This window comes from Acanthisitta chloris, unplaced genomic scaffold (assembly GCF_000695815.1).
Source record: "Acanthisitta chloris isolate BGI_N310 unplaced genomic scaffold, ASM69581v1 scaffold2616, whole genome shotgun sequence".
In the NCBI taxonomy this organism is placed as follows: domain Eukaryota; kingdom Metazoa; phylum Chordata; class Aves; order Passeriformes; family Acanthisittidae; genus Acanthisitta; species Acanthisitta chloris.
The window spans coordinates 5,853-17,430 of record NW_008678544.1 but is presented as its reverse complement, the minus strand read 5'-3'; the positions used below and the strand labels follow the sequence as shown (position 1 = coordinate 17,430).

The 11,578-nt window shown below is 40.3% G+C and overlaps 1 protein-coding gene across 1 annotated transcript in view; it reads right to left on the bottom strand.

Annotated features, from left to right (window-relative positions):
• TMEM163 (transmembrane protein 163) overlaps positions 1 to 11,578 on the bottom strand; it is a gene marked incomplete at its 5' end in the record, with an annotated part of 18,124 nt that overhangs the window by 5,956 nt on the left and 590 nt on the right. The window lies entirely within an intron of this gene.

Here is an 11,578-nt window from a genome sequence, read left to right as displayed (position 1 = left end):
AAGAGTAAAATAGAAGCAGTAACACAAGACTCAAGCACTGGGCAAAGGCAGGATAAAAATCATTTGTAAAATTATTTTAACAGAACAACCAGAAAATACCCAGGCAATTTTGGAGTGCTAGGGATGGAGTAAGGAAGGACTGGCAATATTTGCTTGCTGTCAGTCTAGCAAGGAAAGTTGGGACCTGTCAGAAGGTCTGAAATTACAACAAAGCTTCAAAAGTCTGGACAAGCTTTGGGAAAAAAAAAAACCAAACACAAAAACCATAACACAATTTGAGATCCTTGTCAAATTCATGCATCATCTCTAAATTTTATGCATCTTTCCTAAAATATGCATCTTTTCAGTGCCCAAAGACTTAATTTTGAGAGCCTGACAAATTCTGATTAGTTTTGAGATTTTAATCTAATCTCATCTCATATTTTACCTGATATTTAATACACAGCATAAGAATAATCTGAAGCAGAATGCCATGCTCCACCAACCTAGCCATCTCTATCCCAGGCTGCTGAGCTGGCAGTCACAGTGCTATTCCCACACTGCCCTACAGACTGAGACCTTCCCACTGATGGGTGAGTTTGGGGGTTACTTCAATCCTTTATAACAGTAAGTGTGACCAGCAAAGCTGCTGGTGATGCTCTCAAGAGAGAGTGGAAGAAGAGAGCAGTGCAAAGGGGTGTGCAGACCTGAGCAGCTCCAGCCCTGCAGCTGGTCCCAGCTTTTACAGGCAGCACGTGTTGGTGTGCTCAGCAGTCACTGACAGCTCAACTCTGCATTTCTCTGGATTCTCACTGACACACTGACTCATCGCTCAATGACTACGATATCTCTTATTTCCTCATCATCCCACAGAGCCTCCAGAAACTTACTGATTTCTCCCAGGCATCACCACCTCTTGTCTTCACCTTCCTCCTCAGCCAAGCACAAGCTTTGCCATTGGCACAGAGCTGAACGCTGTATATCCAGCAGAGGTGACAGTGTAAATGACTTTGCTATCGACAGTTACGTTACTGTCAGCCTTGGGCTGACAACTTGCAGTTTTCCTACACCTGTGACATTCTTGGGGATGCAGTTGCAAACCATTACAAATTCACATCGTTTGGAAAAAGAATCTAAAAATCCCAATACAAGATAACTTGAAAATGACTGATACAGATGTTCAAAAGTCCAGTTATTAACTCAGAATCCTGAAAATGTTATGCCTTATTCCCTTTGCTATCATGCCAAGTTTCATCCTCTACAAGGCACAATATTTTGAGCTGGTTTGTGGGGCCTTTTTTTTGTCATGGTGTACCAGAAATTTTGGGGGTGAATTCAGAAGGTTTTTTCTGCACATGTCATTAAATTCACAGTATGTTGAAACATATCTTCTCATTTGTTCTGCTATACATTTGTGATCAAAAGAAGTCTAACTACTCCACTGGAATCCAAGAATGACCTAAACATGATACAGATTTCTGAATGAACTCATGAAGTGAATTGCTGAACATTTTTGTATAGAGGATACATATTCAGGATCTAGAAATTCTTCACTTGTTTTTTTTCACTGAATCACACAAGACAAGCTCATTTTGTCGCTAACACCAATCCAATAACCACTGCAGAAGACCTGACAAACTGAAGCTCCTTTGTTATCACAGTGGACATAGAAAGGGAAGAAATAAAAAACCTCTCCGCATGCGGACGCATCAGCAGTTTCTTGCTTTAGACTGTGCCAAAGAGATTTTTAGATGATGATATTCCATTTTCCATCTCTTACCCTAAATCCAATATCCAAAGCCATCGCCTCCAGCTGTGTGCAGCTTTCCGCAGGAGCCACCGGGAGGCGGCAGAACCCGCAGGAACACAAAGCCGAAGAGTGGAGGGGAAAAAATCTTTTAAACTCACTTTCCTCAGTACTTCTCTGTGCTTTTCTGAGTGTCCAGGCACCCAAGAGCTGGAAGAAGAAGAGTGAGGCTATTTGCTGCTAACAGGAAGGTTTTGCAGGTGTGAAAGATCAGCCCCAAACAGGTGGTGATGCCCAGCAGCACTGACAGTCTGGCAGTGTGTGCCCTGAGCAAGTCAGGCTGTAATAGGAGAGAAACAGCTCAAACTGCTGCCTTGGCACTACTTTGATGCCATGATCAGAAGCTGAAATTGTTTTAGGACAGCAGGATTCAACAAATTACCTGAGAGAGAGGAGCTGTGGGCTAAGCAGCTGGGCTGGAGCTCAGCCTGGCAGAGGTGACCACCAACAGGACACAACTGGCACACAGACTTGGCTAAAATGCTACGAGCTCCAAAGAGTTAAACACGTCATACTGTGGCTGTGAAATGATTCCTATTAAACTAACTCATCCTTTGGAGAAATGAAGAAAAGAAGAGCCATAATGGAGATGTAAATTAATAAAATAAGCCTGGCCATCTGGCACCACGTCCCTCCGGATCTTCCCGCAGCCTTGCCCTCTCTGTACCCCTTTGCCTCCCCATCTGACAGTCATTAGGAGCACGAAGCACATCTAGCCAGACTCACTGTACACATCCTTGGTGTTATTTTAATTAAAGCAGCAGCAAATTGTGACAGATGATAGAAATTTAAATTCTGATCATTTCCATATGATAAAGGCTTCTCAGCACAGTAAATAAAGCACTTTCCCATCTCTTTTCATCATATTCCCTCAGTACTACTACACTGTACATGAGACCTTAATTAAAGGACATATACATCTGATTAGATGGCTCCATGTATAAACCAGCACTGTACATAAAGTGAGGTACCTGTCCTGGATTTCCTTCTCAGTACACAGCACTCCAACAGCTACAATGCCTCTACTTAAGATTTATTTTATGCTGTGGTTTTATGCTTTCTTTCCCAAAAGAAAAGAAAGCTTTCCCAAAAGAAAGCTTTTCTAGGATGCTCTTTTACCATTCTTAGGAAAGGAATAATAGAAGTCAGCAGGCAGCTTTCCTCCACTTCATCCAAACATATTGTCCCCACCAGTGCAGCTGAGGGGTCTTCAAAAACGTGACAACAGTTCTGTCCCCACTTTCAAGGATTTCATCAAAAGCAGCAGTAATCCTATGGCTTAAAAAAAAATTTGTTGATGATGATGTTATGACTTTGATCTCTTTCTGAATCTATTGTAGAAGCTAAAAAAGAAAAGCCACAGGGGATGCTTCAGTGCTTGGCTTATTAGGTGGAGATATTTTAACCCCATTCCCAGCCTAGTAACTAAGTTTCTGCTGATTTGTGTTCCTAATCTTTTCCTAGAATACATCTTGCTAATTCTGACCCTTAAACTTTGCCCTGGTTTCATGTGTCATTTCTACCAACTCCACTCTGCCCGCTCTCTTTTAGTTACAGTTCTTTGGCTTCCATTTCTGGGATGTAAAATGGTTCTTGTTTCACCTGCATTGTACAGTGTTCAGACAAAAGAAATCCATCAGTACAGGAGGAACAGCCACATTCAGTGCTCCTCCACAGTGGACACAACACACAGAATGTTATGATTTAAATCTATGTGTGACCCTCCTTTCTGTCCTTCCTCAGTTGCAACCCCAGATGATTTAAATCTATGTGTGACCCTCCTCTCTGTCCTTCCTCAGCTGCAACCCCAAAACAAGCTGCATCTCCCACTCCCAACAGCTGCAGGTTTCCTTCCACTCCTCTGCCCTCTCCTTAGCTGCTTCTGTGGACCAGCTAAAGGGCCTGGATCCTTCCCACTCCTGCAGGAGCAGGGAATTACTGATACCACCTTCTTCATGCCATTTTTCCCTTTCCACAGAACCTGGAGTTCCATGGTGTTTTGAAACCTCTGAACAAGCCTCCGCTGAGCCTTGTTCCTCTTGGCTGAGGCAGTAGGGCTGTGTTTCTGGAAGGCTACAGATGCTGTTGGCAGGAGTGAACTCATGGCTAGCCCAAACTGAGCTGAGTTTGTGTTGTTAAATATTAATTTTGCCCATCTCTGCAACTCACCATCTGCCTCACAGTTTCCAACAACGACCTTTCTCCAGCCCAGGTGTCTGGTCACCATGCTCCTCGGTGCCTGGCAGATCCTGCTCCCATCCTACTCCCAATCCTACCTTCACATGCTTCCCACTGCCTCCCACTCCTCCAGGTCCCTGGGCAGCTGTCACATCATCTGGGCACAGCAGCTGAGGGATCACTCAAAGCCCCTCTGCAGAGCATGTAACTCAGTCCAAAAGGACTGGCTTCCCTCTTCTTCCCCTGAAGGATTCTCTTACTATATAGATAGGAACAGAGATGTTTCTAATACAAACACATTTTTTTAAAGGGAAAAAAAAAAAGTTCAAATCTCTATCACACTTTCTGCCAAGTAATAAATAGTTTATGTAATCAGTCTAAAGGGAGCTCCTGGGAAGCTGGAGGGTCTCTCACTAGCAAACTTCAAAAGGGATGAGAGTTTTAATTGCACTTCACTGTCAGAAAACAAACCAACAGCCCAGTCTCTGACTCAAGCAGGAGACAGCCTCTTCACATGGTGATATAAAGAGCTATTATTAGTACCAAAAAAAAAAAAAATCTTATGAATGTTTAAAGTTGTTTCTTTGGTGCTGAAGAGCTGTGACAAAGCAATTCCAGAGCACACAACACGTTTTCAAGAAACAGAAAGCAAAGACAGGGTGTGTTGAAGCTGCAGCAGGCACCAGGGCTGGGAACTGAAGGCCTGTGACCTCCAGAGATCTCTCCTAGGCTACCTGAGGACTCCTGCAAAGGGTCTGCTTGAAACTTTAAGATCTCTCATGCTTCCTGTTTTCCCAGAATTCATCTACATTGTTTTAGCATTAAAGAGCTATAAAACATCATTTCATATGGTAACATTTTAGGCCAAACTGCAAACCATACCTAGCAGACAACAATGATAAGGCAGGATTCTAATGCATAATTAATGTATATGGTGCTTTGATTTGAAATGGCAAGCAATAAATTATATATAAGAGATTAGAAAATGTATAGGGAAGTATGTATAAGGAGATATATATGATGTGCATATAATCACAAGTATTATTTGTTATATTGCTATTGACCTAAATTCAGCTGTTGACATTGTTAAATGTATTTATATGTTTAGGATGTGTTTATTTTCAACTATTAAATTAGTAAATAAATTAGAACTCACAGAGCTACACTGTGCCACCCCTACCCTCCCATTTCAACTGTAATCAATAACATATGATAGAATAACATATGGCCTAATTTTTCAAGTGATTCTGTTTCTAAAAGCATCGGAGCCACCACGTCAGATGGGCTGCATGTCTTTTGTACACAAGCTGATTACATTTTTCCTTCTTTGTTCTGCAGGAAATGTCACAAATATGGCATGATGCTTGCTTACTCTTGCAAAAAAGTGTCCTTTGCCATACTAATGAGGACAAATGCCAAACTGCATTGACATTACATGTGTTATACTATTACCCAGGGAAATGCAAGCAGTAACTGAATAGTAAATGGATATTGATTTACAACCTCAGGTGAAATTAAAACAGCCATTCTCAGTGTGGCTAGGTTGGGCTTTTTGAGCCTCCTTTAAGAAACAGGGAAAGGTCTGCAAATTCTTTGTGGCAATAGTCAAAATAAAACACATCATTGACACTTACATTATGTTTGTACTCCCCAAGAATATCTAGTAATTGACATGATAAAGGTAAAGGGGCAAATGCTAAAGGTGTTTTTGTCATGGAGATGAAATCATTAACACTAGCAAATGCAAACACAAGACAATGCTTGGAGTCTATGCTCAAGGAGGTTAGACTCCTTTGTATTAACAAACTACTCAATGCCTTAACAAAATGTCACAAATTCACTAAAATTTAGACAGAAATCCAAGCATGATGTCATCAACAGCACACAATATCACTGTTCCTTCTTTGTAGTGAAATGTGTGTGTACCAAACCCTCAGGGACAGCACTGGCTGTGGATATAGCTCTGAAACATCAATAAAGGAATGGTAATTCCTCCTCCTAGTGGGAATTATCTTATTACGGCTAACATAGGTTGGAGAACAAATGCTGCAAGTAACAATAGGGGAAATATTCTGAACCTGATAGCTTGGGGAAAGTAAATTATTTCTGAGCCAACAAGAAATTAATCTATTTTAGGTTCAACTCTTAACATTGTAGAAAAAAAAAAAACAACAAATGAAATTACATGATCTGAAAAATAATCATTTCAAACTAACTGGAAGGGCAAACAGAGCGAAGGGTTTCTATTCCACATGAAAAATACTGATTAGTTTTTTAAGTCAGGTGTATTGAACATCAGCTAAAATGACCACAAATATTAATTCCAAACACTCCAGAAAAAGACCAGCTGGCCTACTTCTTCTCACACTTCCAGCAAGTGTAATAGGAACAAAGGAGAAAAAGAGAGACAAGGAGGGGGAGAAAAAAAAAGGCAAAGATCTGATCAGTGAAAAATATTTCCTTAGGGATCAATGATATGAAACTGAAATAATAACTGCAGCATGTCATGTTGAAGCAGACCCTTATAGAATAAAGATTCCCAGCTATATAAAAAATTCCCAGCTATATGAAAAATAGGAGAGGAACACAGAAAGCAGTAGAATTTGTGGCTGTAAGGTTCTTTGGATTTTGTGATCTATCTTTTTTTTGAGTTCTCCAGGTGTACAATAGCATGTTCACAGCTCCTCCTCATTGCAAGCACACACAGTGTCTAGGCAGATGCATAGGAAGTCTAAGGCAGCATCACTCAAATATTCAGGAGGATCTGGAAGTACTGTGTGGGCTCTAAACAGCACATATACATCTCCTTACAGAAATCTTACCCAACACCTAAGCACCCTAGTGATACAATAAGGATAGGAGAGGAACAGCAAGATTTCCTTCAAAACCAGCATGTTCCAAGACAAGTGGAAAAAGTCATCACATCTCTAAATTCATAAAGTAAGAAAGCTTTAATTAAAAATATTTTCAGGCAAGTGAGAATGGAGGTCAGAGCTTGATAAAGTGACTTACACTTGTGCTGCTGCAGGCAGGAACTGCCTCTCCACACACCCACACACAAAGGAAGATGAAGCATCTCTACAAATTCTAGGTGAGGTTATATGACAGACAAATCCCCTCTGGAAGTGACATGAAAACTTTATACTCATCATTTACTCCTCTGCCCAAAAATCAGAGACCCATAATACATCTTTTGATGCTCACAACAAGTAATGTCCAAATATTAAAAAATGTGGGAGGAAAAAGCCAAATCCATTCCACATCTAAGTCCATATATTCAATATTGGCATTTTCCAGACTTTTTGGACAAACAGTTGTAATATTTCTCCTACATCTACCTTATCATCGACCCTATAATCCCTGAGTTCATTCATTAATTAACTTAAAACCTTCCACAATTCTGTGAGCACTGTTGGAGAACACTGCTTTACACCACAAACACTGAAAACACTAGGATTTTGAACCCTGAGGATTAAAGGATATCTCAATTACTCGAAAAGGTACTTTTCCCCATGACAGCAAGAAATGTGTAATTAATACAAACACAGAATTATATAGTCAGTGTATAATTAATCCACTGGCCAACTCTCCTGACACAGAATGCCATTTTTCAGGGCAGGCTTCTTTTTAATTATGATATAAAGTCCTGTGCACAGGAAAAACCCTAAGTTTACCTAGTAATGATGATTTCTGAATATGCTGTTAACTGCAGGAAGTGGAAACCACAGTTAAAGTTCCCTAAAAATGTCGATTCAGTGCTCAATAGTCATTTGCACAAATGAACATATCACAGAAATCCCTGGTGATCCCTATATTTTGAATCCTGTGGGCTCTTCAGGCTTCATCATGTTACATGGAGATAAAACTGAAAGGAAAGGATTGAAGGAAGTCAGTGATGACCAAAGATGATCCTTCAGCCTGACCAGTACAGCCACAGTTGCTGTTGCATAGAGAAAACACACACACACTACCAGGAGTCAAATACTTATCATCAAACTTATCCAAGTTATTTTAAACTAATTACTCTACCTAGTCATTCCTATCCTGCCTTATAGGCTATGTCAAAGTCAACTACAGTCATAGCATGTCAAGCAAGGGAAGCAAAAAGAGAAATACACCATTCCTGTGTTTCCCAACGTTTTGAAGCATTCAAAAGAATCACAAAAAACATTGTCTGTGCTGAAAGCTTGTGGTGTGACATAACTCTACCTACTGGTGATTTTAACACAGAGAAAGAGGTAAAACAAACAAAAAGCAGAAAAGGAAGGCAAAAGCAGTATTAAAAATGCAGAAGTTAGGAGCTCTAATTGTCCTCTCTTCTCTGCCACTGCAGATCAGGAGCACTGTCATTCACAGGGTTTCAACAAAATTACATTCAGCACGGGATAAAAGAGAATTCACATAGGTGGACTGGAAAATGCCTGACTGAGCTAAACCTGAGCTCCTGTCCCATAAATTAAGTAGCTCCTCTCTGCAGCCTAACAAGGATCTGTGGACATTTAAGCCCTTTACAGGATGGAGCAGTCGAGCTGGAAATGCCATTAATGTGCAAACCTGTCATCCTGCTTTTACTTCTCTGAATCCTGCAGAGGATCATCAGACCTGCAGCTGAAACCATCATAGGAAACGACAACAATACCAAAGACTCCTGTTTTCTGTCCACAAAAGTAAAAGAATATCTGTTCAAAACATTGGGAGAAGTATTTCAAATGCTTTCTCAGTCATGTGAATTTTATATTCTTTCTTATTGCTAGTATTGGCATGAAAGCAACTCCTCCAAGAGCCACATCAGGGACAACAGAATCTCAACATTAAAGAATTCATAAACTCTTGCTAAGGAAGTATCTTTTTTGCTACATGCAGATTAAGAACTGACAGTTATGTAACTGATGTACAAGAAATAAAATTAACTTCCTCTAATTGACCGAGAATTATTCAGAAGTGACTGACTATGCCTTTAGGATTGTAATCATAGTTCCTTACAATTAAAAAGCAGATACTTAATTGCTCACTCTCTTTAATTTCTTCAATTAAACTTGTCCATATCATACTATTTTTATACACAAATTAAAATGAACTCAGAGAAATCATGGCAAAGTTGCTGAAGTTTACCAGAAACGAAGATGCAAAAAAAGAGATGATGTAGTCAGTCATGTTGCTTTGCACTATCTCTAGGTTAATCTTGAATCCCCCACAAACAGTAGAGCACTGCATTCCAAACCAACTCCATCTGCAAGACTGACAGTGCCAGCTTTGTGCTCTGCATCTGAACACCAAGAGCAACTTTTTCCAGTTGGCTTTTTACCACAGTATCTCCCTTAAGATTGAAGTCACACAGCTAAAATTTCACAAGATGCTCTAAGAAGTACCCACAACTTCAATGACCTTTGCTTCAAGAAAAAGTAATAAAGATGTAAACCGGAAAAAAAATATCATGCGACTGTGACTCACATGTGAAACTTCTGTTCCAGCACACATCCTCTCCATCTAGTGCAGAGCTCTGCACCCTACTTTTATACCAGTCTGGGACACCAGTGGAATAACACTACCTTTCCTTGGTCTTAATGTTCTGTTCTTGCTCACACCACGAGGATACTTCCCTGGTCTCAGAATGGCAAGTTAATATGAAATCCCAGTAACACAGAAATCACCATCAGAAAATATTTCAGGTCACTATTTTGATGCAGAACTGGTAACTTCACTGCTATGCAAAATGCTATTAGCAGAAGACACTGTTCTACTGTTTTTCCATATATGCCCACACATGAAAGGCAAATCACATGGTAAGATATTACAAAAATTAGTATCATTAGCAAGGAGTTAACTGACTCCTGTTTAGTGAGAAAATGCAACAGATAGTCCTGATTCAGTGAAGCAGAAGGAAAAGGGAGACTGCAATGATAATTAAAACACCCATTTGGTGAATTTATGGTAGTATAGATCAGACTGTACAAGAAGTACAAGACAGCACCCTAGATAAAGGAGCAGAGGCAGAAACTTCTTCCCCTTACTTATTTAGTTTAAGCAGATTTCCACTCTGCTGAGAAGCTAATGATATTGCCTAGGCAGCTGAAGATTAGTTGGGAACACTCTATAACAACAAAGACCCAAACAACTGGGAGGAATGACTGTTTCTGCTGAGACACAGAGCAGCTAAGGGAGCATTACAGCAGTAGAAAATCAGCATCAAATTCAGGCACAGCTAGAGCAACTGGAAAGGTTTCTATTAGACAACATCCTTTTCCCCCAACTATTTTTACTGCAGCAACCCTTAGGCATTATACCTCACTGGCTGTGACTTGCAGCAGTGATGCTTTTCTCTCAGTCTTCCCATTTTTCAGTGTTATTCTTAGTTTACACAGAAATATTTCACCTGCCACACAACCCTTACTGAATCAGTTTCCCACAGTGTGCTGACTTTGAAATTAATATCTTTACCAGGCCATTTAAGAGACACTGAACAAAAGTACCATCTCTTTTCATCCCATGCTCTAACCTACTTTCCAGGCAGAATTACAAGGTGTGAAAATCCTTTACATGTGTGCATGTGGCTTTTACCCTGCCACTAGTCATCCACAGTCCATGCCTTGCCATACATCTTTCAAATTGCTGATGGTGCTTGAGTGCCTAAATGAGTGAGAACGGTCACAGGAACAAAATCATCTATCAGTATCCCTATACTGTGTCAAACGTAAGCAGTATCCGCTCCCACTTTTACCCGCTTGACACAGATTTAGCACACCAAACTCTGAATCCAAGGCAGCCTGGGGCAAAAGGGATCTATACAAATCATACTCATACACCAGTGAAAAGCTAATGGGATCTTCTCTTCAGGAATAGCTTTCTGGAGCCCTGATTTTTTCCTACTGCAACTGCATTTTAAAAATGAAGAATTACAATATGCCTGCAAATCATAAAAAAATGTTTAAGGCAAATAAGAGACATTTCTCCCCATGTAAGAAACTGAACCCTCACCTGTAGACACTACCTGTAATGATGGAAGAGTGAGATATAGATGACACAACTTTTTAAACTGTTGTTGCTACTGTTGGAATTATTATGGCATTTCCCCCACAATGAATTAGATTGAGACATCCAAATTAATCTGATCTATACTACCATAAATTCACCAAATGGGTGTTTTAATTATCATTGCAGTCTCCCTTTTCTCTTCTGCTTCACTGAGTCAGGACTATCTATTTCATTTTCTCACTAAACAGGAGTCAAACCATAGCCAGATGCACTGAGTACAGACAAGTGAAGAAGTTGTCCTTTAGCTGGTCATCACAGAGGGGTCTCCCCTCACCCTGATCTGTCTCTCCTTCAGCCTCAGTGGCACCCCATGCTCACTCCCTACCCCAGTTCTGTCAAAATGTTTTGGTTGAGTTTGAGAACTGACTACTGAAAGTGTTTAAGCTAACCCAGATCATTATGACAGAACCAGGCTGGTGAACTACATGTGCTGCTATGCTGGCAAAGTTAGGGAGGAAGTAAATTATGAAGACTGGAAAAGAAGGAAAGTAAAATGCAAAGAGAACATGAATCACCTGCATCCTAACAGTGCACCTGGCTGCAATTCAGTAATACACTAGTTCATGGGCTATGCTACTCATC